Below are 27,883 nucleotides of genomic sequence, written 5' to 3'. Positions count from 1 at the left end.
GGTAAGATTCACTGTTACAACTTTTCCATTTGGATATGAAGTAATAATCAGATTTGATATTTTTATAGGTTGATGGCAGGACTGTTTATTGTAAATTCATAAAGATATGCACGATATGTGTTCGTATTTCATGCTGTTTTTTTCACTGTATGCTTTTGATGGGTAGTTGTGCTTTCTGTACTTTACGGGGATCATTACATTTTTTGGGAACACTGGGGCAGTTTACTAATTACATCTACGTGCAAACTGGTTTATTGCTCTCATTAACAGAAACAAAATGAAGCCTGTATTACACCTGCCAATCTGATTGACCGATGAACTAGCAAACTCTCATTCATCGGGCAATCTAAATCTTTTGACAGGTTAAAAAATCATCGTTTGCAAGCGGCAGATCATGCTATCTAATCAAGATCTGCTGCCGGCAAACAATGATTCAGTATCGGGAAGAGCAATTGTATAACGATCACTCCTCCCCATACTAAGGGTCCATTCACACGTCCATTGTTTCTTTCCTGATCTGTTCCGTTTTTTTGCTGAACAGATCTGGACCAGATCTGGACCCATTCATTTTCAATGGGTCCTGAAAAAAAATCTGACATTGTGCTGTCCGTTTTTTTTCAGGACCCATTGAAAATGAATGGGTCCAGATCTGGTCCAGATCTGTTCAGCAAAAAACGGAACAGATCAGGAAACAAACAACGGACGTGTGAATGGACCCTAAGGGCTCATGCACACGACAGTATTTTGCGTTCAGTATACTGGCCGTTTTTGTAGTTCAGTATGCGGAACATATACTGAACCATTCATTTCAATGGTTCAGCAAAAAATACTGAAGTGTCTCAGTGTGCATTCCGTTTCAGTATTTCAGTATTTCCGTGCCGTGAAAAGATAGAACATGTCCTATTCTTGTCCGCAAATCACGGTGCTTGGCTTCATTCAAGTCAATGGGTCCGCAAAAAAAACGGAACACATACGGAAATGCATCCGTATGTCTTCCGTATCCGTTCCGTTTTTGCTGAACCATCCATTGAAAATGTTATGCCCAGCCCAATTTTTACTATGTAATTACTGTATACTGTATATGGCATACGGAAAAACGGAACGGAAAAACAGAAAGGAAACGTAAACACAACGGAAACAAAAAACGGAACAACGGATCCGTAAAATCCTTCGTGCCCTGGATGTGCATCCCTCAAATCTCCATCAACTGCAAGATGCTATCCTATCAATATGGGCCGGACCGCAGAGTGAAGGCAAAAGGGCCAACAAGTGCTAAGCATCTCTGGGAACTCCTTCAAGACTGTTGGAAGACCATTTCAGGTGACTACCTCTTGAAGCTCATCAAGAGAATGCCAAGAGTGTGCAAAGCAGTAATCAAAGCAAAAGGTGGCTACTTTGAAGAACCTAGAATATGACACATTTTCAGTTGTTTCACACTTTTTTGTTATGTATATAATTCCACATGTGTTAATTCATAGTTTTGATGCCTTCAGTGTGAATCTACAATTTTCATAGTCATGAAAGCTACTGTGAAAGTACCCTTAGAGACTGAGAATGAGTCCTTAATTATCTTACAGATAAGCCATGTGACCGTTTTATGGTCTATAAATTGATGTTAGCTCAGAGACCTGGTGCCCCCCCCCCCCTCCCCCCCTGTCTCTGGTGTAGATTCTTTAGATCTTGAAGTGTGCCATAAATCCTTGGGGCAAATTCAGTCCTGTTTTCAGCATGTCAAACAGTATCATGAATTTATTTTCCCAGACTTTTATCTGTTAAGTGCACTGCAGACTAAAAGGGGTTATCCAACCCCTATAATGCCCCCCAAAATGCCCGATCCTCACACAGGTTATACTTACCCTGCTCCCCCAGCACCCATGTCACTTCTGATGCCCGCACGACTGCCGCTGCCTCTCTCCGTCACGTGTATCAAAACATCTGGTGACGGGGGGTGGGTTGGGGAAGCCGCGATGCTAGGGAGGCTCCTATTGGCTGCCCCCTTCCCCCCCCCGTCACCGGATGTTTTGATCTGCGCAACAGGGAGATGCATCGGCAGCCGTGCAGGCATCAGAAATTACGCGGGTCCGAGGGAGCAAGGTAAGTATAACCTGTGTGAGGGGCCCGGGCATTTTAGGGGTTTTGAAAATATATTGATTATTTATCCTCAAGATAGGTCATCAATATCAAATCTGCAAAATTGCAGAACGGATGCGGACCACATTTGCGGACGTGTGAATGGACCCTTAACCCCTTAGGGACTTAGGACGTACCTATACGGCATGTTTGCCGAGTCCTTAAGGACCCAGGGCGTACCGGAACGTCATAAGTTTAAAACTGCTTTAATGTCTGCTGAAATAATTCGGGGGGGTGTGACCCCCCCCCCCCACCCCCACGTGTCGGTGATTTGCGATCGCCGCAAATCGCAGGTCAATTCAGACCTGCGGTTTGCGGCTTTTACCTTATGCGGCGGCGGTGATCGGAGGTGCCATCGGGTCCCCATGCGGCTGTAGGGGGGACCCGATGGCATGGAAGGCAGCGCGATGCCTTCCTTAGGCATCTGCACTGCCTTCCAGTGACGAGCCAGTGAGATCCAGCCCCCTGGATCTCACAGGCCGGAAGCTGTATGAGTAATACTCACAGTATTACTCCTACAGCCAATGCATTCCAATACAGAAGTATTGGAATGCATTGCAAAAGGGATTAGACCCCCAAAAGTTGAAGTCCCAAAGTGGGACAAAAAATAAAGTAAAAAAAAAGTTGAAAAAACAAAGTTTTCCCCCCTAAAAATTAAAAGTTTCAAGTAAAAATAAACAAAAACGTTATTTTCCCCAAATAAAGTTCAAAAAAATTGGTAAAAAATAGGGAAAAAAAATGTTGACATATTAGGTATCGCCGCGTCCGTATCGACCGGCTATATAAACATATCACATGACCTAACCCCTCAGATGAACACCGTAAAAAATTAATAAATAAAAATGTGCTAAATAAAGAATTTTTTGTCCACTTACATCACAAAAAGTGTAATAGCAAGCGATCAAAGAGTCATATGCACCCCAAAATAGTGGCAATAAAACAGTCATCTCATCCCGCAAAAATAATATCCTACCCAAGGTAATCGCCCAAAAACCGAAAAAATTATGGCTCTCAGACTATGGAAACACTAAAACATAAATAAATAAAAAGTATATATATTAGGTATCGCCGAATCCGTGACAACCTGGTCTATAAAAATATCACATGATCTAACCTGTCAGATGAATGTTGTAAATAACAAAAAATAAAAACAGTGCCAAAACAGCTATTTCTTGTTACCTTGCCTCAGAAAAAGTGTAATATAGAGCAACCAAAAATCATATGTATCCTAAACTAGTACCAACAAAACTTCCACCCTATCCCGTAGTTTCTAAAATGGGGTAACTTTTTTGGAGTTTCTACTCTAGGGGTGCATCAGGGGGGCTTCAAATGGGACATGGTGTCAAAAAAAACAGTCCAGCAAAATCTGCCTTCCAAAAACCGTATGGCATTCCTTTCCTTCTGCGCCCTGCCGTGTGCCTGTACAGCAGTTTATGACCACATATGGGGTGTTTCTGCAAACTACAGAATCAGGGCCATAAATATTGAGTTTTGTTTGCCTTTTAACCCTTGCTTTGTTACTAGGAAAAATGGATTAAAATGGAAAATTTGCCAAAAAATTGGAATTCTGAAATTTCCTCTCCTTTGCCAATAACTCTTGTGGAACACCTAAAGGGTTAACGATATTTGTAAAATATGTTTTGAATACCTTGAGGGGTGTAGTTTCTTAGATGGGGTCACTTTTTTGGAGTTTCTACTCTAGGAGTGCATCAGGGGGGCTTCAAATGGGACATGTGTCAAAAAAAACAGTCCAGCAAAACCTGCCTTCCAAAAACCGTATGGCATTCCTTTCCTTCTGCGTCCTGCCGTGTGCCTGTACAGCGGTTTACGACCACATATTGGGTGTTTCTGTAAACTACAGAATCAGGGCCATAAATATAGAGTTTTGTTTGGCTTTTAACCCTTGCTTTGTTACTAGGAAAAGTGGATTAAAATGGAAAATTTGCCAAAAACTTTAAATTCAGAAATTTCATCTCCTTTGCCAATAACTCTTGTGGAACACCTAAAGGGTTAACGATGTTTGTAAAATCTGTATACCTTGAGGGGTGTAGTTTATAGAATGGGGTCATTTTTGGGTGGTTTCTATTATATAAGCCTCGCAAAGTGACTTCAGACCTGAACTGGTCCCTAAAGATTGGGTTTTTGAAAATTTCTGAAAAATTTCAAGATTTGCTTCTAAACTTCTAAGCCTTGTAACATCCCCCAAAAATAAAATATAATTTCCAAAATGATCCAAACATGAAGTAGACATATGGGGAATGTAAAGTAATAACTATTTTTGGAGGTATTACTATGTATTATAGAAGTAGAGAAATTGAAACTTGGAAATTTGCTATTTTTTTACTAATTTTTGGTAAATTTGGTATTTTTTTATAAATAAAAATGATTTTTTTTTTACTTCATTTTACCAGTGTCATGAAGGACAATATGTGATGAAAAAACAATCTCAGGATGGCCTGGATAAGTCAAAGCGTTTTAAAGTTATCAGCACTTAAAGTGACACTGGTTAGATTTGCAAAAAATGGTCCAGAAGGTGAAATAGGGCTGAGTCCTTAAGGGGTTAAACTAGACTGTCTAGACACACTAAAAATGTTTGCAGTGAATGATAACGAATGATATATCAAGTGCGACTTTAGCTGTTAGGTGGCTTACTTGGTACCAGAACTTTGCACCTAAAGTTTGGTGCATATTTACCCACTCCTCCTCTGCCGCTGTGCAGTGCCCGATCCCTTTCTTTGCTGAATAAGGCAAAAAAAGGTTTTTTTAAGGGGTCTGTCACCGGGAAATTCACTGTTAAACCAGACAATTCTAGGGCTTACTCAGCTGAATGTAATGATACCTTTCATCAGAGGCGTACATAGGAATCACTGGGCCCCATAGCAAAAATCTGAATTGGGCCCCTTAACCCCGCCCACTACCCACCATGGCCCCTCCCACTTCCTGACTTTGCTCCTCCCATGCCACACCCCCATTAAATAAATTTATACATGACCTACAGAAACTGTTAGGGGTTTCCTGGGGGTGACCTGTCACATGGGATATCTGCTGCAGCCTGCAGGTCTCATTATTTGGGGTGCCATGTTAGGCTACTTTCACACTTGCGTTCGGGTCTCCGCTTGTGAGCTCCGTTTGAAGGCTCTCACAAGCGGCACCGAACGGATCCGTCCAGCCCTAATGCATTCTGAGTGGATGCGGATCCGCTCAGAATGCATCAGTATGGCTCCGTCTGTCCTCCGCTCAGCAGGCGGACACTTGAACGCTGCTTGCAGCGTTCGGGTGTCCGCCTGGCCATGCGGAGGCAAACGGATCCGTCCAGACTTACAATGTAAGTCAATGGGGACGGATCCGTTTGAAGTTGACACAGTATGGCTCAATTTTCAAACGGATCCGTCCCCCATTGACTTTCAATGTAAAGTCAAAACGGATCCGTTTGCACTATCATGAACAAAAAAAAAAAAAAGTTTTTTTTTTTTGTTCATGTTAATGCAAACGGATCCGTTCTGAACGGATCTAAGCGTTTGCATTATAGGTGCGGATCCGTCTGTGCAGACACCAGACGGATCCGCTCTGAACGCAAGTGTGAAAGTAGCCTTAAAGGGAATCTGTCACTAGCAATTTACCCCCAATTTTTTTTTCATGAATCCATGTTTAACAGAGTACCTGTTTTCCATCTGTCTTGTTCTTTTGATTGTGAGTCTTGTCATTTCTTCAAAAAATCGATTCTTATGATATGTAAATGAAGCTGTAAGGAGCCCAGAGGGGCGTTATTCTTTCTCCACGGTGCCCAGGAACGCCCCTCTGAAGTGCCGTGCCCGGCTAAGTTTTAAAACTAATAACGCCTCCAAGTTCATCTAAATCGCCTCCCAGAGGCACGGCTAAGTGCTCAACACCCCCCCTCCTCAGTGCCGCGCTCTGCGGCAAACACCCCGATCCTCCTCTCGCCGGCATCCCAAATCCCGTGCAGGCGCAGTGCCGTCAGTCATCTTATCATAGCGCAGGCAATCGCCGGCATTGCGCCTGCGCGGGATTTGGGATGCCAGCGAGAGGAGGATCGGATTTGGGAGGCGATTTAGATGAACTTGGAGGCGTTATTAGTTTTCAAATTTAGGCCGGGCACGGCACTTCAGAGGGGCGTTCCTGGGCACAGTGGAGAAAGAATAACGCCCCTCTGGGCTCCTTACAGCGTCATTTACATATCATAAGAATCGATTTTTTTAAGAAATGACAAGACTCACAATCAAAGGAACAAGACAGATGGAAAAAAGGTACTCATGGATCAATGTTTAATAAAGTACTTTTTTTCCATCTGTGTTCTTCTTTTCCATGTCAGTCTTGTCCTTTCTTCTAAAAATCGATTCTTAGGATATGCAAATGACGCTGTAAGGACTGGAGCCCAGAGGGGCGTTTTTCTTTCTCCACGGTGCCCAGGAACGGTGCCCCTCTGAAGTGCCGTGCCCGCCTAAATATGAAAACTACTAACGCCTCCATGTTTAGCTAAAACCCGCCTCCCAGAGGCGCGGCTAAGTCCTCAACACCCGCCCCCCTCCTCAGCGCCGCGCTCTGCAAACACCCGATCCTCCTCTCGTCGGCGTCCCAAATCCCGCGCAGGCGCAGTGCCGGCGATTGCCTGCGCTCTGATAATACTGCTGAGGGCAACAGCTTCAACATCGTCACTGGGCTCGGCGCATGCCCAGTGACGATGTTGAAGCTGTTGCCCTCAGCCGTATTATCAGAGCGCAGGCGCAGGCAATCGCCGGCACTGCGCCTGCGCGGGATTTGGGACGCCGACGAGAGGAGGATCGGGTGTTTGCAGAGCGCGGCGCTGAGGAGGGGGGCGGGTGTTGAGGACTTAGCCGCGCCTCTGGGAGGCGATTCAGCTAAACATGGGGGGGGGGGGCGGCCCTGGGGAGAAAAGCAGCCGCATAGCCGGCTGCAGGTCATGAGTGGGCGGGCCCTTATCTGCGCTACGGGCCCCCCAGTGCCGCGGGCCCCATAGCAGTGGCGTGGTCTGCCTCTATGGGCGGTACGCAACTGCCTTTCATTTAGCGATCCGTTGGTTCATTCTGCAGAAAAAGTACTTTTGAACCATAATCAAATGAGCAGTTAAGTGCACCAAGGGCGGGCCCTAAACTCCTCTTTCTTCTGCCAGTCCCAGGCAGGCTGACTAACGGTACTTTCACACTAGTGGCAGGTAACTCCAGCAGGCTGTTCCGTCGGGTGAACAGCCTATCGGATCCGTCCTGCTGCTAGTTCACGTGTGCCCCCGGACTGCCGCTCCGTCCCCATTGACTATAATGGGGGCGGGGCCGGAGTTCCGGTGGCAGCACATGCAGAGAGGCAGCCGGACTAAAAGTACTGGTCCTATCAATCAAGAAGGAGATGTAGGGGTTGGTAGTGGAAGCAACAGGAGCAAGGGTGCACAGAGTGACTTGGGCCCGTCCTCAATGCACTTAACTGTGCACTTAACTCCTCCTTTGCTTATGGATGAAAAGTTCTGAAGCAATGGATCGCTAAGTGAAAGGTATCATTCCATTCAGCTGAGCTAGCCCTGTGCCTGGTGTAACACCGAATTTCCTGGTGACAGACTCGTCCCTTAAATAAGGCACATGGACTGAACCATAATTCTGGGGCATTTCCAATAGTAAATCTACCCCACTGTGTTTTGTAGGTGTCTCTTATACAAATGGCAGCGCCCAACTAACGAGCTAGTGGCGGCGAGCTTCATCTCTTGTACTGCGCATGCGTCAAACACAGTGGCGATTGCACCACCGTGAGACTTCAGGGTCAGGTGTGAATAAGTTTCACTGTAGAGAGTGAGCGGGCAATGAGGTGCAACGGCAACGCCCTTGTTGCACCCAGATACTAATTTACATATTATTAAAAAGCTGTTTTCTCTGCGATAAGACTACGGAGTGAGAACATTAGATACCGCCGGCGAGGGCTCATCAGGCACGTAAGCTGCTTTTATTAGGATGGATTAGATGACAGATTCCCTTTAAACTGTTGATAGTTGTAACCATGGGAAGAAACTGCTCCTTTCTCGGCATGTGCTGTTAGTAATGGAGGCATCTTGTCCGTGCTCTTCTCTACATGATACATGTGGGTGTTTTTCTATGATATCACTTGGTAGAAATCCGAGCCGGGACAAATGAGGGGGCTAACGCTGCCTCCATCACCTTCCTGTTTTCCTTTCTACATCCTCACTATACTCCAGGGATTCCCCCATCCCGTTAGTAGCAGTTTAGTAATAAATGCGACCTATAAACACTCATGTGAACTAGAACAAGCGAAGCATGTGAGAAAGAAGTAGATCGACAGCATGGGCTGCTATTGTATATGTTGGATCAGGGGCTTAGGCTACTTTCAGACTCGCGTTTTGGCTTTCCGTTTGCGAGATCCGTTCAGGGCTCTCACAAGCCGGTCCAAAACGGATCAGTTTTGCCCTTAATGCACTCTGAATGGATAAGGATCCGCTCAGAATGCATCAGTTTGCCTCCGATCAGTCACCATTCCGCTCTGGAGGCGGACACCAAAACGGTGCTTGCAGCGTTTTGGTGTCCGTCTGACTAAACGGAGCCAAACGGATCCGACCTGACACAATGTAAGTCAATGGGGACGGATCTGTTTTCACTGGCACAATAGAAAACTGATCCGTCCCCCATTGACTTTCAATGGTGCTCAAGACGGATCCGTTTTGGCTATGTTACAGATAATACAAACTGATCCGCTCTGAACAGATGCATGCGGTTGTATTATTTGAACGGATCCGCACCAAACGCGAGTGTGAAAGTAGCCTTAGCTCCACCATGGAGATACATGGAGACACACTGATCCGGGATATGATAGCAGTCCCATTCCTAGGTACTATCACATGTTATAATGCTACCGGAGACTGATCATTTAAGATTTAAAGATAAATTCTTTAAAAACTATGAAACTAAATAATCACTGGGCACTGGTTGGTACATTTCATTTAAAGAGGACCCGTCCCCTCTCCTGACGTGTCTGTTTAAGTAACTACTTGCATCCCCTGTAATAACAATTCTGGAGCATCTATTGTTATGAGTCTATGTTGCGCCATTCATCTATTATTCCTACTAGAAGTTCTGAATGAATTAATGAAGAGTTATCTGGGTGTTACCAGTTGTGGGGAGTGTCCCTGCACTGTCAACACTGATTGGATGATGTCAGATTCTGCAGGGACACGCCCCGAACTGATACAACTTCTAGCAGGAATAATAAAGCAATAAAGCAAGTAGTTGCCTGAAGCCGACCTGCCAGGAGAGTTTACGGGTCCTCTCTAACAGGGACTGCCGACATACGGTAATTTGAGATCTCCTGCTTCCGTGGTGGATTCTGAATTGTAGACTTTACTTGCCATAGATTGAAATGGCCGAATGCTAGGACTGCGTTCACATTGTGCTTGAAGTGTCTGTTTGGCAGGAAAGTTCACATATGTTTTAAGGGGTTTTCTCCACAAAAGATATTCTACATTTTTTAAAGCAGCACCTGGATCTGAAATTAAAAATGTAGTATAGCCACTGAGTTATTCATGAAAATGTTTTCTGTATGGCGCCACTGGTTGTTCTTTTCTTTATTTCTGTCGGGCCACTATGGGGGGGGGACATTACTACTGCTGGGGCTACTATGGGGGACATTATTACTGCTGGGGCTACTATGGGGGACATTATTACTGCTGGGGCTACTATGGGGGACATTATTACTGCTGGGGCTACTATGGAGGACATTATTACTGCTGGGGCCACTATGGGGGGGACATTACTACTGCTGGGGCTACTATGGAGGACATTATTACTGCTGGGGCTACTATGGGGGACATTATTACTGCTGGGGCTACTATGGGGGACATTATTACTGCTGGGGCTACTATGGGGGGGGACATTACTACTGCTGGGGCTACTATGGGGGACATTATTACTGCTGGGGCTACTATGGGGGACATTATTACTGCTGGGGCTACTATGGGGGACATTATTACTGCTGGGGCTACTATGGAGGACATTATTACTGCTGGGGCTACTATGGGGGACATTATTACTGCTGGGGCTACTATGGGGGACATTATTACTGCTGGGGCTACTATGGGGGGGGACATTACTACTGCTGGGGCTACTATGGGGGACATTATTACTGCTGGGGCTACTATGGGGGACATTATTACTGCTGGGGCTACTATGGGGGACATTATTACTGCTGGGGCTACTATGGGGGCATTATTACTGCTGGGGCTACTATGGGGGACATTATTACTGCTGGGGCTACTATGGGGGACATTATTACTGCTGGGGCTACTATGGGGGACATTATTACTGCTGGGGCTACTATGGGGGACATTATTACTGCTGGGGCTACTATGGGGGACATTATTACTGCTGGGGCTACTATGGAGGACATTATTACTGCTGGGGCCACTATGGGGGGACATTACTACTGCTGGGGCTACTATGGAGGACATTATTACTGCTGGGGCTACTATGGGGGACATTATTACTGCTGGGGCTACTATGGGGGACATTATTACTGCTGGGGCTACTATGGGGGGGGGGGACATTACTACTGCTGGGGCTACTATGGGGGACATTATTACTGCTGGGGCTACTATGGGGGACATTATTACTGCTGGGGCTACTATGGGGGACATTATTACTGCTGGGGCTACTATGGGGGCATTATTACTGCTGGGGCTACTATGGGGGACATTATTACTGCTGGGGCTACTATGGGGGACATTATTACTGCTGGGGCTACTATGGGGGACATTATTACTGCTGGGGCTACTATGGGGGACATTATTACTGCTGGGGCTACTATGGGGGACATTATTACTGCTGGGGCTACTATGGGGGGACATTATTACTGCTGGGGCCACTATGGGGGGACATTACTACTGCTGGGGCTACTATGGAGGACATTATTACTGCTGGGGCTACTATGGGGGACATTATTACTGCTGGGGCTACTATGGGGGACATTATTACTGCTGGGGCTACTATGGGGGGGGGACATTACTACTGCTGGGGCTACTATGGGGGACATTATTACTGCTGGGGCTACTATGGGGGACATTATTACTGCTGGGGCTACTATGGGGGACATTATTACTGCTGGGGCTACTATGGGGGCATTATTACTGCTGGGGCTACTATGGGGGACATTATTACTGCTGGGGCTACTATGGGGGACATTATTACTGCTGGGGCTACTATGGGGGACATTATTACTGCTGGGGCTACTATAGGGGGGACAATATTACTGCTGGGGCTACTATCGGGGACATTATTACTGCTGGGGCTACTATGGGGGACATTATTACTGCTGGGGCTACTATGGGGGCATTATTACTGCTGGGGCTACTATGGGGGACATTATTACTGCTGGGGCTACTATGGGGGACATTATTACTGCTGGGGCTACTATAGGGGGGACAATATTACTGCTGGGGCTACTATAGGGGGGACAATATTACTGCTGGGGCTACTATAGGGGGGACAATATTACTGCTGGGGCTACTATGGGGGACATTATTACTGCTGGGGCCACTATGGGGGACATTATTACTGCTAGGGGCCACAATGGGGGACATTATTACTGCTAGGGGCTATTATGGGGGACATTATGTATACTGCAGGTGTTGGGATTTTATTAAAAAAGCCAATGAAATTCATCCATTTTTAACGGACATTAAAATCGGACAGACGGCCAGAAAATGAATGCACAAATGGTTTAAAAATGGCCACGAAAAACCAACGTGTGCACGTAGCCGTACACAAGTTTGGCGTATACCCCTAAATGTCTATACAGGGTCATACGTTATAGCCTTCCTCTAGAGGTACAGGAACTGACATACTAATGTTATGTGAACAGAACCTTATTTTGTTCTTATAAGGATGTATTATTAAAGTCAATGCCCACCCATTAATACCAGTGCAGCATTCAAAGGGTTAAGCGGTGGAGATTTTTCTGATTGCCGCCATCAGATCATAGTGGCGAGAATGACAGTTCTTATCCTGCTCTTGATTACATGGGCACGGCTACAAGTGGCATAATGTGGCCTGCAGCTCATGTCACATACCCGTCATGTGTCACCAAGTAGTTAGGCTTCACGCAGACCGCCGCGCCATATTCCAGTCCACAAACAGCAGATCCGCAAAACATGGATATCTCTCGTGTGCATTCTGTATTTAGGATTTAGAAACGGTCAGCCTAAAGGGGTTCTCCAGGAACTTAATACTGATGACCTGTCCTTTGGATAGCTCATTATCTGACCAGAGGGGGGCTGTCTCCTGGCACCCCTGCCGGTCAGCTGCGCCCTCTTCTTCGCCTTGTGATGTCATGTTTATTAGTCACATGGCATTTCTTCAGCTCAGGCCCATTCAAGTGAATAGAACTGAGCTGCAATACCAAGCACAGCCACTATACAATGTATGGCACTGTTTATTATACTATGAAGTGGCTGCAGCACTCCTCCCAGTGGCGTGGCCTCTTCAAACAGCTGATCAGCAGTTTCGGTCCGGCTGCCTCTCGGCATATTTGCCGTGCTGCGGTCGGATCTCCGCTGGTCTCCATTATAATGAATAGGGCTGGGCGGACTTCCGGCAGCATATGTGTGTAGTACGGATACGGCAGGCTGTTCCCCTGCCTGAAAAGATAAACGCCAATGTGAAACTGGCCTAAGATTTCTGTTGCAGATTCCCCGGCACATCACATGTTCCTTTGGGGACACGTCTCCGCAGCTGCCAGTCATTCGCTGCAGCAGCAAATGTAACCCCATCTATTCTGAACAGGGGCAGACTGGCCATAGACCCTACAGGGAAATTTCCAGGTGGGCCAATGCCTAGGGGGCCGCCTGAGCCCTCCTCACAGCCGGGTACATAATGATCTGATGATAGGAGAACCAGGTACATATGAACCCGTCCGGCGGCCGCAGGTCCCTCCTGATTTGAATACGGGGGCGAGGATGGCAGTATTCTGTGCTGCACTGTGGTATTTGGTTCTGCAGGGGCGGTATTTTGTGCTGTACTGTGGTATTGCTGGCCCCGCCTACTTCTGTTGTCGCTGCCTATTTGCATTGCCCCACCTTCTGTTAATTTGGATTTGCCTACCATGTGGGTCCATTTTTAGTTTTTTCCAGGGCCACTTTAAGTTCCCAGTCCGCCCCTGATTCTGAAAGATGACAGCATGGACCACAGTGCGGTGGACCAAAGGGGCAGAACCTGAGCGGCGGCGAGCAGGTAGAGGAAGTCTGCTTTCCTCTAAAGGTCTGGCATGGAGGGGGAAAAGGGGGCTGTCCAAAAGTGTTTGAAAGCTGGACAAGCCGTTTAAGGCTACTTTCACACTAGCGTTATTTGAATCCGGCATTCAATTCCGACACCGGAACTGCCCGCCGGATCCGGAAAAACGTGTGAAAACTGATTACATTTGAATCCTGATCAGGCTTCCGATCACAATGGAAAAATGCATTAGAAAAAACGGATCCGCCATTTATGGACTTTAACTTTTTTTTCCTATTTTTCGGGTTTAACATGCAAAAGTCGGATCCGTTTTGACTGAACACACGGCGACGTATCCGGCGTTAATGCAAGTCAATGGGAAAAAGGCCGGATCCGGCGTTCAGTCAAAGTGTTCAGGATTTTTGGCCGGAGGTAAAATTACTGCATGCTACGTTTTTCTGAAAAGCCTGATCAGTCAAAAAGACTGAACAGAAGACATCCTGATGCATCCTGAGGGACGGACTCTCCATTCAGAATGCATTAGGATAAAACTGATCAGTTCTTTTCCGGATTTGAGCCCCTAGGACGGAACTCAGCGCCGGAAAAGAAAAACGCTAGTGTGAAAGTACCCTAAGCCATGTAAAGACTCCTTGTATCCATGTACTATCCATGCACACTGACCCATTAAAGGGGTGTTCCCATCTAGGACACTGATGGGATATTACTAGGCTATGTCATCAACATCTGACCTCTCGGACCCTCTCCTAGTCTCCAGAACGGAGCCTGTTATGTAAAAGACAGCGCACCGCTATCAGACTGGCAAAAATAGTCGAGCCAGTACTGAGCTATTTTTGTGGTAAACGGCGCATACGCAGTGTGTTCTCCCTTCACTTCCGGGCCCTGTGATGCAGATAGGATTGGGTCTGTCTGACATTGATGGCATATCCTACCGACCTCTCTGTCCGTCTGTGCGGAGAAACTCCTAACATCCACCAGTCTTGCCCGTTTTCCATCGTAAATGCATTCATTTACATGAACAGGTCTGGGGGGAAAAAATTACCGCCATACGGATGTCCACATAGAGTACGTCCACATTTTCTGGACGGAAATCCAACTGATCGTGCCTATCTGGTCTCCATCTCCACACTGCGTGGCTCATAGAGAGGGGTCTCTACCAAAGTTTTGGTCAGAGGTTGTCTTCATGGGACACCCCCTTTAATGCGTGCCTCTTAAAGAGGTTGTCTGGGTTTAGAGCTGAACCCAGACATATGCCCATATTCACCCCGGCAGCCCCCCTGACTTGAGCATCAGAGCAGTTCATGCTCCGATGCTCTCCTTTGCCCAGCGCTGAATCGTGCACAGCAAAGGCATTTACGGCGACAAACCGGGCTCTCCTTAGGGCTGCCAGGTGGTGGGGCTTCCACCAAGCAGTGAGCCCTGGTGACGTCACCGGCACAGATGGGCGGGCTGTAGCCTGTAAAACTGATAGGGCAGCTCTAAAGCCCGCCCATCAGAGACGGTGACGTCACCGAACACACTGCTGGCCGGAAGCCTCCGCACGTAAATAAAAGAGCCCGTGCCCTGAGCGATCCAGCGCAGGACAAGGGAGCGCATCGGAGCATGAACTGCTCTAATGCTAACATCAGGGGGGCTGCCTGGGTGTAATTATGGGTATGTCCGGGTTCAGCTCTTAACCCGGACAACCCCTTTAACCTAAAGGGGTTGTCTCACTTCAGCAAATGGCATTTATCATGTAGAGAAAGTTAATACAAGGCACTTACTAATGTATTGTGATTGTCCATATTGCCTCCTTTGCTGGCTGGATTCATTTTTCCATCACATTATACACTGCTCGTTTCCATGGTTATGACCACCCTGCAATCCAGCAGCGGTGGCCAGTGCTTCTATACTATAAGGCCTCTTGCACACGACCGTATAGCTTTTTCAGTATTTTGCGGTCCGCAGACAATAATAGGAACGCAGAAAATGGAACGTAAAAAAACATTCATGTGCAAGAGCCTAAGGCCTCATGCACACGACCGTTGTGTGCACCCGTGGCCGTTGTGCCGTTTTCCGTTTTTTTCTGCGGCTCCATTGACTTTCAATGGGGCCGTAGAAAACTCGGCTTGTGCACCGTTTTTACACCGCGCCCGTGACCCGTGTTTCGAGGCCGTGAAAAAAATATAACCTGTCCTATTTTTTTCACGGCCAACGGTTCACGGGCCCATTCAAGTCAATGGGTCCGTGAAAATCACGGATGCACACAAGATTGTCATCCGTGTCCGTGATCCGTGTCCGTGATCCGTGTCCGTTTTTTCCTATCATTTCAATGGCAAACTTGACTTAGATTTTTTTTTCATCTTTCATGTCCGTGGATCCTCCAAAAATCACGGCAGACCCACGGAAGAAAAAACGGGCACGGATCACGGTACAACGGAACCACGTTTTGCGGGATGTTAAAAAATACGTTCGTGTGCATGAGGCCTTAGGGTCCATTCACACGTCCACAACTTGGGTCCGGATCCGTTCCGCAATTTTGCAGAACGGGTGCAAGCCCATTCATTTTCAATGGGACCGGAACGGATGTGGGCAGCACACTATGTGCTGTCCGCATCCGCATTTCCGGATCCGCAATTCCGTTCCCGAAAAAAAATAGAACATGTCCTATTCTTGTCTGCAACTGTGGACAAGAAAAGGCATTTTCTATTATAGTGCTGGCGATGTGCGGTCTGCGAAACGCACATTGCCGGTGTCCTCTTGTGCACAAACATATTTTAATTTTGTGTTCGTTCAGTTGTTTTTTTTTGCGGACTGTATACGGGCCCATTGATTTCAATGGGTCCGCAAAAAAAAAAAATGGAAGGTACTCCGTGTGCATTCCGTTTCTGTATTTCCATTCCGCAAAAAAATATGTCCTATTATTGTCCGCATTACAGACAAGGATAGGACTGTTCTATTAGGGGACAGCTGTTCCGTTCTGCAAAATACGGAATGCACATGGATGTAGACCGCAAAATACATACGGTAGTGTGCATTAGGCCTAACAAAAAGCATTGGCCTCTCTGGTGGCCGGGACCATAGAGGTGCACATGTGCTTTTTCTATAGTGCACAAGCCAGGGTTGCCACCTGGCCGGTATTTTAGTGTCCCTGCCCGTGCCAGTAGTTTTTTACCGGCAATAATAATTGCTGGTATTTTCCTACAAGGACTATTAGAACGCCTCTACTTGATGGTCCTGCTGCATTATTCTTACTAGGAGCACTAATGGGGGGCATTATTGTTACTGGGGGCACTAATGGGGGGCATTATTGTTACTGGGGGCACTATTCTTAATAGGGGCTATTATTCCTATTGGGGGCATTTAATGGGGGGCATTATTCTTACTGGGGTGCACTAATAGGACATTATTGTTACTGGGGGCACTATTCTTAATAGGGGCTATTATTCCTATTAGGGGCATTAATGGGGGGCATTATTCTTACTGGGGTGCACTAATAGGACATTATTCTTACTGGGGGCACTAATGGGGGGCATTATTCTTACTGGGGTGCACTAATAGGACATTATTCTTACTGGGGGCACTAATGGGGGGCATTATTCTTAATGGGGCCATTATTCCTATTGGGGGCATTATTCCTATTCGGGCCATTATTCTTACTGGGGGCACTATTCTTACTGGGTGTACTAATGGTGGCATTATTAATTCTGGTCAGCATTAATATTATTGGGAGCCACTCAGCCACAGTATGACAGCGACTTGCCACCCTGTGTTAAGCCATGCCCACAACCACACCCGCTTTGGGATTTAGCTTATTTTAGCCGGTATTTTGTTGGGGGGGGAAAGGTGACAACCCTATGGGTAAGCGCGACCACTGCTGCTGGGATTGCTTCATGAATGAATGACTTTTGTACTAATCCTATATGTGCGGCCCAGGGACAACTCTGGCGGGGATTCCCGGGTTACCCGCTTTCACGACTCTATGTCCCCAAACCACCAGGGACCGTCTGACCGGGAGTCTGGAGGGGCGGGGCCGTGACGTCACGGGGCGGGGACAACCTGAGGAGGCTCAGGCTGCTGCTGCTGGTAGCGCTGCTCTCAGAGCACGTTCAATGAGAGTGGGGGAGGGAGCCCCGCAGCTGCACGCCGGATAACGGGAGCAGTGGACTCTCCATCCCGCGTCCTGGGTGAGTGCACGTCCCTGAAGGCTCTGCCCTGATGGAGGAGGTACAGCTCGGTGTCCCCCTGCAGCTGAGGAGGAGAGCTCCTCCTTAACCCTTGCAGCTTCATGGGATGCATGTAGCACTTTTTGCATGAAGGGTTAGGGTCGCCTTCTGTGACGGGGGTCCTCACGCTGCACCCCTTCCCCCTCGTCTGTTCTGGGTGACCCGGTCTGAAGAGTTTCCAGCTTTCACGGAGGGCAATTGCCTTCAGTGATTTTCTCCTTCTGTAGTGGTCCCCCCCAGTAATCTGGCTATAATGGGCGGTTATTAACCCTTCATGTCAGGGTTGTTTCATTCTTGATCGAGAGTTTAGAAAATATCCCAGTAGATGTCTTCTTATGAGCCGGAGTCCGTTGTCAGGACTGTGAATCAACCACTATGTTCAGTCCGCTTGATCTCTGCTGGGACTGGGACAACTTGGCCAGAATTTGTGTAAGGCTGTGTTCACATAGGCTGTTTTTTGAATGAATGGGAAATATAATGGCAGGACTTATACTTCTCCTTTCTGCTGGATCCACGTCTGAAATTGGCTCAAGGAATGCACCAAAACTTTTTTTTTTCTTCTCTTCAGAATATTGCACTTGGGATAAAATAAGCCTGTGCAGTGTGTGTGAATGGTGGCCAGCAGTGTGCGCGGCTTCTAGGAATAAGGGCAATACAAGCGCAGTCTAGGCAGGGGATTGCCTTTCTCTTAAAGCTGCAGTTCCCTTTGCGTCCAGCAGGGGCAGTAGAGTGCTCTCATGGTGCCTTCCTGACAGCTGATGTAGATGGGACTTCCTATAGATGCCCCCAGCCTGCTATCTTCAGGGGCTGTAGACAGGGACGTGTCCTCCCGGGCGCAGCGGTGTAGACTTGCACTTGAAGCGTTCTCATAGCTTTAGGATGAGGTCATATTCTTATAGGACTGTGACGAGACCACCCAGCTGCCCATGAAGAGCTGACCAGCTGGGAGTTATCCTCCATTGTTCTCTGCGTCTTCTAGACTAGAAAGTATTTGTCATCATGGTGAAGAAAGGTCTCCGCCTGGATGATAAACCGTTACTTCTGCTGCTATACACACACTGGATATGTGTATGTATGGAGTTATGTGGTGGTCAGGGTGGTCAGATACATCGGTCCATGGAGTTATGTGGTTGTCGGATACATGTATCTGTGGAGTTGGGTGGTTGTCAGATTGGTTAGATACATCGGTCTATGGAGTTATGTGGTGGTCAGATGTATCTATGAAGTTGTGTGGTTGTCGGATACCTGTATCTATGGAGTTGGGTGGTTGTCGGATACCTGTATCTGTGGAGTTGGGTGGTTGTCGGATACCTGTATCTGTGGAGTTGGGTGGTTGTCGGATACCTGTATCTGTGGAGTTGGGTGGTTGTCGGATACCTGTATCTGTGGAGTTGGGTGGTTGTCGGATACCTGTATCTGTGGAGTTGGGTGGTTGTCAGGATGGTGATTATATATTTTCACTTATATAAGTGGACGTGATTTTAGACTGTTTTCAAGGTCATACCCCCATATTATAAATCTGCCGCTAAATTTTTTTCATGGCCGCCACCAGTAAAGGCCCCTTTACACGGGCCTGGGATTCCGGATATCTAGCGTTAGTAGGCCCAGTGCACACAACCGTGTGATCCATCTGATTTGTGCTCCATGTTGCCATTGACTTCAATGGGTCTGCATTTTGCAGTCAAGTATAGGACCTGTTCTGTCTTTTTGCGGAACGGATATACGGATGCGGAAAGCACACGGATCATCCGTATGTCTGTTTTGCAAAAAGATAGAACATGTCTGCAAAAATGCGGACCCCAGACCCACTGAAAACAATGGCTCCACAGATAATATGCAGGCGGCACATGGACCACATCCGTGTTTTGTGGACTGCAAAAATGGATGCGATCGTGTGCATGGAGCATAAGGTCTGATTCACACGACCCCCGCTCGCAGTGCACGTGGAATACAGAGGGCCAAAAACGGACACATGGATTCTTCATGGAGGAACCACTCACCATCTTGTCATGGATGTCATCACGGATGGCCTTTGGTCAGGGATTTCCAGAACAGGAGCAAATCTTTATACCTTATCTCTGTGTAGCCTCCAGTCCTGGTTTTGGCTCACAATCCCTGACCATGTGAATAAGGCCTTATTCACACAGTCAATGTTTGACCAGTGATTTCCATAGGATTTACACAGAGATGAAGTATAAGGGCTCATGCACACGACCGTATGCCCTCCGAGACATATGGTCCCGGAGCGGCATACATTGTGTGCACGGGAGCGCACAGCATCATAGGTTACTATGATACTGTGCGCATCGGGCTGCCCCGCGGGAGTATTGTCCTGCACTCATATGATCATATGAATGCAGGACAGTAGTCCCACAGGCGTCCCGATGCGCACAGCATCAGAGTAACCTATGATGCAGTGCGCTCCCGTGCGCACGATATATGCCACTCCGGGACATATGGCCTGCTCACGAACCATATGTTTCGGAGGGCATACGGTCGTGTGCATGAGCCCTAAGGGAAAGATCTGCTCCTGTTCTGCGTTTAGAGCCGCACCTGATTTTGGCTCAGAATTACTGACCAGACACTGATGTGTGAATAAGGCCTCATGCACACTACCGTTTTTTGGGTCTGCGTCCGAGCCGCTGTTTTGGCGGCTCGGATGTGGACCCATTCACTTCAGTGGGGCTGCAAAAGATGCGACAGCACTCTGTTTGCTGTCCGCATCTGTGGCTCCGTTCCGCTGCCCTGCTAAAAAAATCTAACATGTCCTATTCTTGTCCGCGCTTTGCGGACAAGAATAGGCATTTATATTGCCGGCTTCCGTCCCCCAGATTGCGGAAGGCAACATGGGTGGCTTCAGTTTTTTGCGGACCGCAAAAACCGGCACGGTCGTGTGCATGAGGCCTAAGGCCTAGAGGTGCTGTTGATCACTTCTCGTCAGGTGACAGCATTGCTGATGCCGTCGCATAACTCATAGTTTCGGGGCAGCAGATCGAGCTGTGTAAACTGGGATCTACAGCCCAGAAGCGATGGCTAGTCCCCATAGGGAGGAGGAGATCTAAATGCAGCTCTCGCCTCCTTTGACAAACAAAGGCAATTATCAGGAACAAAACAGTTCCCAATAATTGCCTTCTGTATTGGCCCGTGTGTGTAAAGGGGCGTTAAGATTAGAAGCTGTAAAAGCAGCTTCTAACCAATAGTTACCAGTTAAAGGGGAGGTCTCAATACAAGGCACTTACTAATGTATTGTTATTATCCATATTGCCTCCTTTGCTGGCTGGACTCATTTTTGAAATCAAATTCCACACTTCTTGTTTCCATGGTTACGACCACCCTTCAATCCAGAATTGTTGGCTGTTCTTGCACATTGTAGAAAAAAGTGCCAGCCTATATTTGTCCCTATGGTCCCGGCCACCAGAGAGGCCAGTGCTTTTTCCTATAGTGTGCAAGCACGGCCCCCGATGCTGGATTGCAGGGTGGTCGTAACCATGGAAACAATCAGTGTATAATGTGATGGAAAAAATGAGTCTAGCCACCAAAGGAAGCAATATGGATGATGATACATTAGCAAATGCCTTGTATTAACTTTCTCTACATGATAAATGCCACTTGCTGAAGTAACAACCCATTTAAGGCTTAGTTCACACCTCAACCATGGTTGGCTCTCTGCTACTCCCATAGATGGCATAGCCTTGTACTCGGGTACCTCTGGCCGGCTTGGAGAGGTGGGGTGCTTGCTCAACCAGTGCTCAATTCAAATGGGGGACACGGGCCCTGTTCTTGGGATTGAAGTGGTCCCCAGCAGTCTAACAGTTCTCCCCCGTCCAGTGTCACATTTGAAGGGTCCTGAGTTCTCATGCACTTGGTCGTACTGTATGTCTGTAAGCTACGGTCCTGTAGTACACACCATGGGATTCTTTGGGCCCATACTGTATATCTGTGTGCCTTCAGTCTTATACACGGCATGTTACATTGCAGAGGTACCATGTGGCGGCACACATTGAGGCCCCGTATATCATCGCCTCGTATTACTCCTTATAGGCAGTACTTGTAAGGGAGAATACCTCTGAAAGGGTTGTTTTACATGGGCTTAGGTGGGGCCGTAATGAGCACTGCAAGTCAATACATAAGGCCAATACATACTGCTTAGAGAACAAACGATCGTTTATGCGATCATTCCTCCCCCATACAGTTTGCATATTGTCGGCAGCACGTCCCAGGTTTACACAGGGAAACGTGCTGCCAGCAATGGATAATTTTGGCATTTGCTAGTTTGTCGGCTGATCAATGGGTTGATTAGGCAGGATTTTATTTTGGAAGAGCCAGAAGAAAGTCATTGGGGGTCATTTACAAAGACCTGTGTTTTAAGCTATTCTTTCATCCGCCCCCTGCGCTGCAGAAGGATGCGCCTAAATTATGGCGATGTGCGCCTCGTCAAATTAGGTGCACCTTGGGCAGTCCGTGCGCCTGGAGTAAAGGCTATTCTAGCCCATGACTGAAGTAGTTTTTTCGCCAACATTTACACCCGTTTCCAGGCAGAAATGTTAGTAAATTTGTCGGGGCTGATACCCCATCCCTGACTGTAGACGTACCTACCTTGTGCAGTGTAGGAGACGATTGTTTGCCTGATAAAATAGGGAAAAAAGAATCTCAAAGAAAAACCTTTCAAACATCTGTACAGCATTACGTGGCTTCCCGCTAGCACTTCTATTTGCAATTACCTAAATCCTTATTGATTTCACAATCTGGCCTCTTCTCTATAGAAAGTAAATGTCCTGGTGACATGGAGTTCTCCAGGTAGAGAGTAATGGAGGGCAGTGGCAGTCCTATTTATAGAGGACCTTTCATGTTTTTTATTTTTAGTTTAGATAAATACCTTTACTTGCCGGGTACCCCCTGCTGATGCTGCCACCCTGCCTGTGTTTTTTTTTTTTTTTTTTTTTTTTTTTTAATATCGCTCTTATGCTCCGCTGTGCCCCCCTGCAGTTTTCCCGCCCAGTATGTTTATGCTGAGTATCGGTACAGGGAGGAGGAGACTGTCCTGTTTCTCAGTGGGCGTCTCCTTCTTCCTGGCTGTGCCGCTGTCCAATCGCAGTGGAGAGAGTCACAGCCAGGGAGAAAATAAAAGCTCACCTTCTCCCTGGCCGGGACGCTCTCCGCTGTGATTGGACCGCGGCACAGCCAGAGAGAAGGTGACGCTCATTTAGAAATCTGGGCTTCTCCTCCTTCCTGTACCAATGCTCAGTAGTAACATACTGGGCAGGAAAACTACAGGGGGGCACAACAGGGAGTAAGAGCGATATTTGGGGAAAAAAATGAGCAGGGTGGCAGCATCAGCGGGGGTTAGGGTACTTTCACACTAGCTTTTTTTTCTTTTCCGGCACTGAGTTCCGTCACAGGGGCTCTATACTGGAAAATAACTGGTCAGTTATATCCCCATGCATTCTGAATGGAGAGTAATCCGTTCAGTTTGCATCAGGATGTCTTCAGTTCAGTCGGTTTCACTGATCAGGCAAAAGATAAAACCGTAGCAGGCGAAAAAAACTGAAGACTGGCCTGAATGCCGGATACAGCATTTTTCCCCATAGGAATGTATTAGTGCCGGATCCGGCATTCAAAATACCTTAATGCCGGATCCGTCCTTCCGCCCTGCGCACATCGGTAAAAATGTGAAAAAATAATAATACAAGACTGATGTCTGCATGACAAGCGGAGAGACGGATCCGTTCTTGCAATGCGATGGAGACTCGTCCGGATCAGTCTCACAAATGCTTTCAGTCACATCAAAATCAACGGATCCGGCGCCCGCCGGATCACACTGCCGCAAGTGTGAAAGTAGCCTTACCCGGCAAGTAAAGGTCTTTATCTATACTAAAAAAATGAAAGGTCCTCTTTAATACGAAACGTCAGCATTGTGTTCCTGCAGACATCTTTTGCTGAGCTCTGCGGGAAACGTTCTAGATCATGTTGTCCCTCCATAACTGTGGGATCTAGGTATTCTCTTGATGGTGTGTTGTTGAGCAGCCATTATATAGAATGACTGGCGGCATGTGTACATGGCAACTGAAGGAGTCTGTGTTGGCCCCATGTTCATATGTGCCTGCATTGCTGAGAAAACTGAAGGTTTATTATATGCAAATGAGCCTCTAGGAGCAACAGGGGCGTTGACATTACACCTAGAGGCTTGGCTCTCTGCAACTGGTGCACCCTCTGCACTTTGACAGGGCTAGGCAGTGTAAACTTCTCTTAGTCAGTCATAGTGCATAGAGAGCTGACCTTCTAGGTGCAATAGCAACGCCCCCGTTGCTCCTAGAGGCTCATTTGCATATATTAAAACTTAATTTCTCTCAGCAATGTGGACACACATTAACATGGATCCAACACAGAGATACCTACAGCTGCCAAGTGCACATGTAACAGGTCAGCCAGTCTCATGGGTACAAATCAGGAACGAATAGTTCACTCCTGATCATTGTCCGAGTGTCTGCTTGTGTAAAAACGTGCTCAAAGGGGTTGACCTCTTCTTCACATGTCGTGACCTATCCTTACTGTAAGCCATGACTATCTGATCTCCGGGGGGTCTGAGTCCCCACACCCCTGCTGATCAGCTGTTCTGTAGCTCTTACACTACACGGCTGTGGACAATGCTGGTTACTGCAGCGCTGCTCCCATTTTGCTGACGTCCCGCCAAATAATTTGGAAGGAAGGATTGGTCATATTGAATTTCAATAGGCCCAATCCTAAGCCCCATCATAAGCCCTAAAGATATCCGCGGTCGACTGTCGGAGGTTGTGTGTGCTGTAATACAGAGCCTTAATCCATATTGCCTCTGTGCCATCTGCATGAAGCCAGAAGGGGGCAGCAATATTGCCTGCCTATTGCATGGACTGCCTATGGACTACAGAGGCTTCACCCACCAACTACAGGGCATTCTGCAGGGGAACAGAAGCATTACACAGCCCCCATTGAGTTCGGTGGTTGCTTTGCATTCTGTTAGAGGGGGTCCTGAGTACGGGTCCCCACTCTATATGTGCATATGCCATATTTGATATAGTAAATGTTTGGATCCTGCATTAACCACACACAATGAGGGAGACTTATCAAACCTGGTGTAAAGGAAAACTGACTTAGTTGCCCATAGCAACCAATCAGATTCCACCTTTCATTTTTCAGAGCGCCTTTGGAAAATGAAAGGTGGAATCTGATTGGTTGCTATGGGCAGCTAAGCCAGTTTTGATAAATTTCCTCCTAGCAGTCTATGTAATCAGAAATATATTTTGATGACTTTGGGGAAATGGGGATTGTGTGGACTGAGATGATGAAAGGTTTTTCTACTCTTTTGTAATATTAGCTGCTCTGAAAGGCCTCCATAATGAGATTGTGCGGCCATTGATTATTTACCCTTTTAACCCTTCTTGTTACTCTTCGTCGACTCCAGCATTTGGTGATGATAGAATTCAGCTTCTATTTACTTGGTTTCAGTTAATTAGTTGTATTTTGTAATTAGGAACAATGATGGAGGTCCTACAGCCGTACACGGAGACCCCCCCAGCAGAAGCAGCCCCCCACTGGCAGAAAATGACCTGGTATTGACTGAAGGCTATCTCATGGATGCCATTCACATAAGACAGCTGTCCGCTGACCTCCCACCTTGTGCAGGAGATAAGCCAGACACCTCTGCCAGTGGGAAAGCAAACAATCAGGCATGTTACTAATCCAGCATATGCCATACCCAAGGGGGTAACAAGTAATGATGGGGCCCTACCCACCATGACCAGCCTCAGCAGTAGGGTCAGAATAAACTTCCTATTATTTTAATTTCTGTAATGCACACAGTCATGTCCCAGTATGGCACACACAGAGATGTCACATTACAAAGTAATAGGGATCGACCAATATAGATTTTTTTATTTTATTATTTTAATTTTTTGGAGCAGATACCGATAACCTGTGAACTTTCTGTACATTTTCATTTTTGAAAAAAAGAAATAAAAAAATCACTACCTAGATTTTTTTTATTTTTTATTTTTAAATAGTTTGGACTTTTCGGACGTGGAAATATGTGATATGTTTATTTATTGTTTATATATTTTATATGTAAAATTGGGAAAGGGGGTGATTTATACTTAATATTTTTTTTAAACTTTTTTTTTTTGTTTTTGTTTACTTTATTTCTTAACTATTTCCCCCCTTAGGGGCTAGAACCTGGGATCTTCTCATCCCTTGTCCTATTCACCCTGATAGAGCTCTATCAGGGTGACTAGGACTTCACACTCTCCCTGCTTCTCTGTGCATAGTGCACACAGCAGGGAGCTTACCATGGCAGCCAGGGCTTCAGTAGCGTCCTGGCTGCCATGGTAACCGATCGGAGCCCCAGGATTACACAGCTGGGGCTCCGATTAGAAGCTGCCACTGCACCAATGAAGAAGAGGGGGGGGGGGGGCACTGCGCCACCAATGATTTTAATACTGGGGGGTGGGGGGAAATGCCCACTGCGCCACCAATGATAATTAACGTTTAATACGGAGGCGGGTGTGTCGGCGCAGAATCACATAGCCAATACCCTGCCTCTGCCAGGGAGCTGCGATCAGCGGCAGCAGTTAACCCCTCAGGTGTGGCACCTGAGGGGTTAACTGCTGCTGAGCGCAGCTTCCTGTCATGTAGGCTGGGCACCGCCTCCAGTATTTCTATTAGACGTTAATCATCATTCGTGGCGCAGGGCGCCTGCCCCTCCTCCTCCCGCCTCTCCTCATTGGCAGCGCGGCACGGGGGAGGGAGAGTGTGACTCCTTCTCATGTTCTGTGATAGCCTGCTGGTAGCATTATTGGTATATCGGCAAGGTTACATGCCTATACCGATAATTTAGAAAATGAATATCGGACGATAATATCGGTAACTCCGATAATCGGTCGATCCCTACAAAGTAATGCTGCAGAGAAGTAGCAATGCACACAGCAGGAGTACCTTAGGGGGCCCCATAAGAAAACTCAGAATGGGGCCACATTAAGTTTTTTCCACTGCCTGCCCTTGTTCATAGTCATCTCTATGTCTGAGTAGGAATGGGCCCCACAGCAGCCTGGTCATAATGCCCATGCTTGTTTCCCTTCACGTCACCTATCTAGGTCAGTCAGGAGACGCCCAGCAGGTTAGAGACCACTGTAATGTATGTTAAGATGTTTATACAGCTTAAAGGGGTTCTCCGGGAGTACAGTGTTATTTTAAATATTTTTTTTTAAATAAAAAAAAATATATATATATATATATATATATATATATATATATATATATATATATATATATATATATATATATATATATATATATAGGTAAGGCTGATTAGTCAGCCTGCATTTGTGGGAGGGGCGGAGGCTCTTCATATACGAGCCACACCCTCACTCACAGGTGTGTGTTTTTCAGGTGCCCCACCCTCCCTCCCTTATCTTCTCATTTCCACAGGGTATGCCCACTTATAGGCCTACCCACGATCATGGCTTAGGGCACACAACAAGCCATTTAGTCAGGTCAGCTAAGACACGCCTAGCTGGGTTAGGTTGTTCCCGTTGTTTTCTCCCTAGGGTTCTTCGGATACCTCTTGGCCGTAGCCATGACCACAAATATATATATATATATATATATATATATATATACAGGTCCTTCTAAAAAAATTAGCATATTGTGATAAAGTTCATTATTTTCTGTAATGTACTGATAAACATTAGACTTTCATATATTTTAGATTCATTACACACCAACTGAAGTAGTTCAAGCCTTTTATTGTTTTAATATTGATGATTTTGGCATACAGCTCATGAAAACCCAAATTTCCTATCTCAAAAAATTAGCATATTTCATCCGACCAATAAAAGAAAAGTGTTTTTAATACAAAAAAAGTCAACCTTCAAATAATTATGTTCAGTTCTGCACTCAATACTTGGTGGGAATCCTTTTGCAGAAATGACTGCTTCAATGCGGCGTGGCATGGAGGCAAGCAGCCTGTGGCACTGCTGAGGTGTTATGGAGGCCCAGGATGCTTCGATAGCGGCCTTAAGCTCATCCAGAGTGTTGGGTCTTGTGTCTCTCAACTTTCTCTTCCCAATATCCCACAGATTCTCTATGGGGTTCAGGTCAGGAGAGTTGGCAGGCCAATTGAGCACAGTAATACCATGGTCAGTAAACCATTTACCAGTGGTTTTGGCACTGTGAGCAGGTGCCAGGTCGTGCTGAAAAATGAAATCTTCATCTCCATAAAGCTTTTCAGCAGATGGAAGCATGAAGTGCTCCAAAATCTCCTGATAGCTA

At 46.8% G+C, this 27,883-nt stretch overlaps 1 protein-coding gene across 2 annotated transcripts in view; it reads left to right on the top strand.

Annotated features, from left to right (window-relative positions):
- The first annotated feature begins 17,438 nt into the window (after nt 1–17,438).
- LHFPL2 (LHFPL tetraspan subfamily member 2) overlaps nt 17,439–27,883 on the top strand; it is a 119,346-nt gene continuing 108,901 nt past the window's right edge. Inside the window, exon 1 of one of the 2 annotated variants that reach the window (XM_044276109.1) lies at nt 17,439–17,545. The gene's annotated coding sequence lies outside the window, so the exon portion shown is untranslated. The remainder of the gene's footprint in view (nt 17,546–27,883) is intronic. The other variant, XM_044276110.1, reaches the window with a different exon arrangement.

Source organism: Bufo gargarizans, chromosome 1 (assembly GCF_014858855.1).
Source record: "Bufo gargarizans isolate SCDJY-AF-19 chromosome 1, ASM1485885v1, whole genome shotgun sequence".
In the NCBI taxonomy this organism is placed as follows: domain Eukaryota; kingdom Metazoa; phylum Chordata; class Amphibia; order Anura; family Bufonidae; genus Bufo; species Bufo gargarizans.
This window is presented reverse-complemented; position numbering and strand designations above follow the sequence as displayed.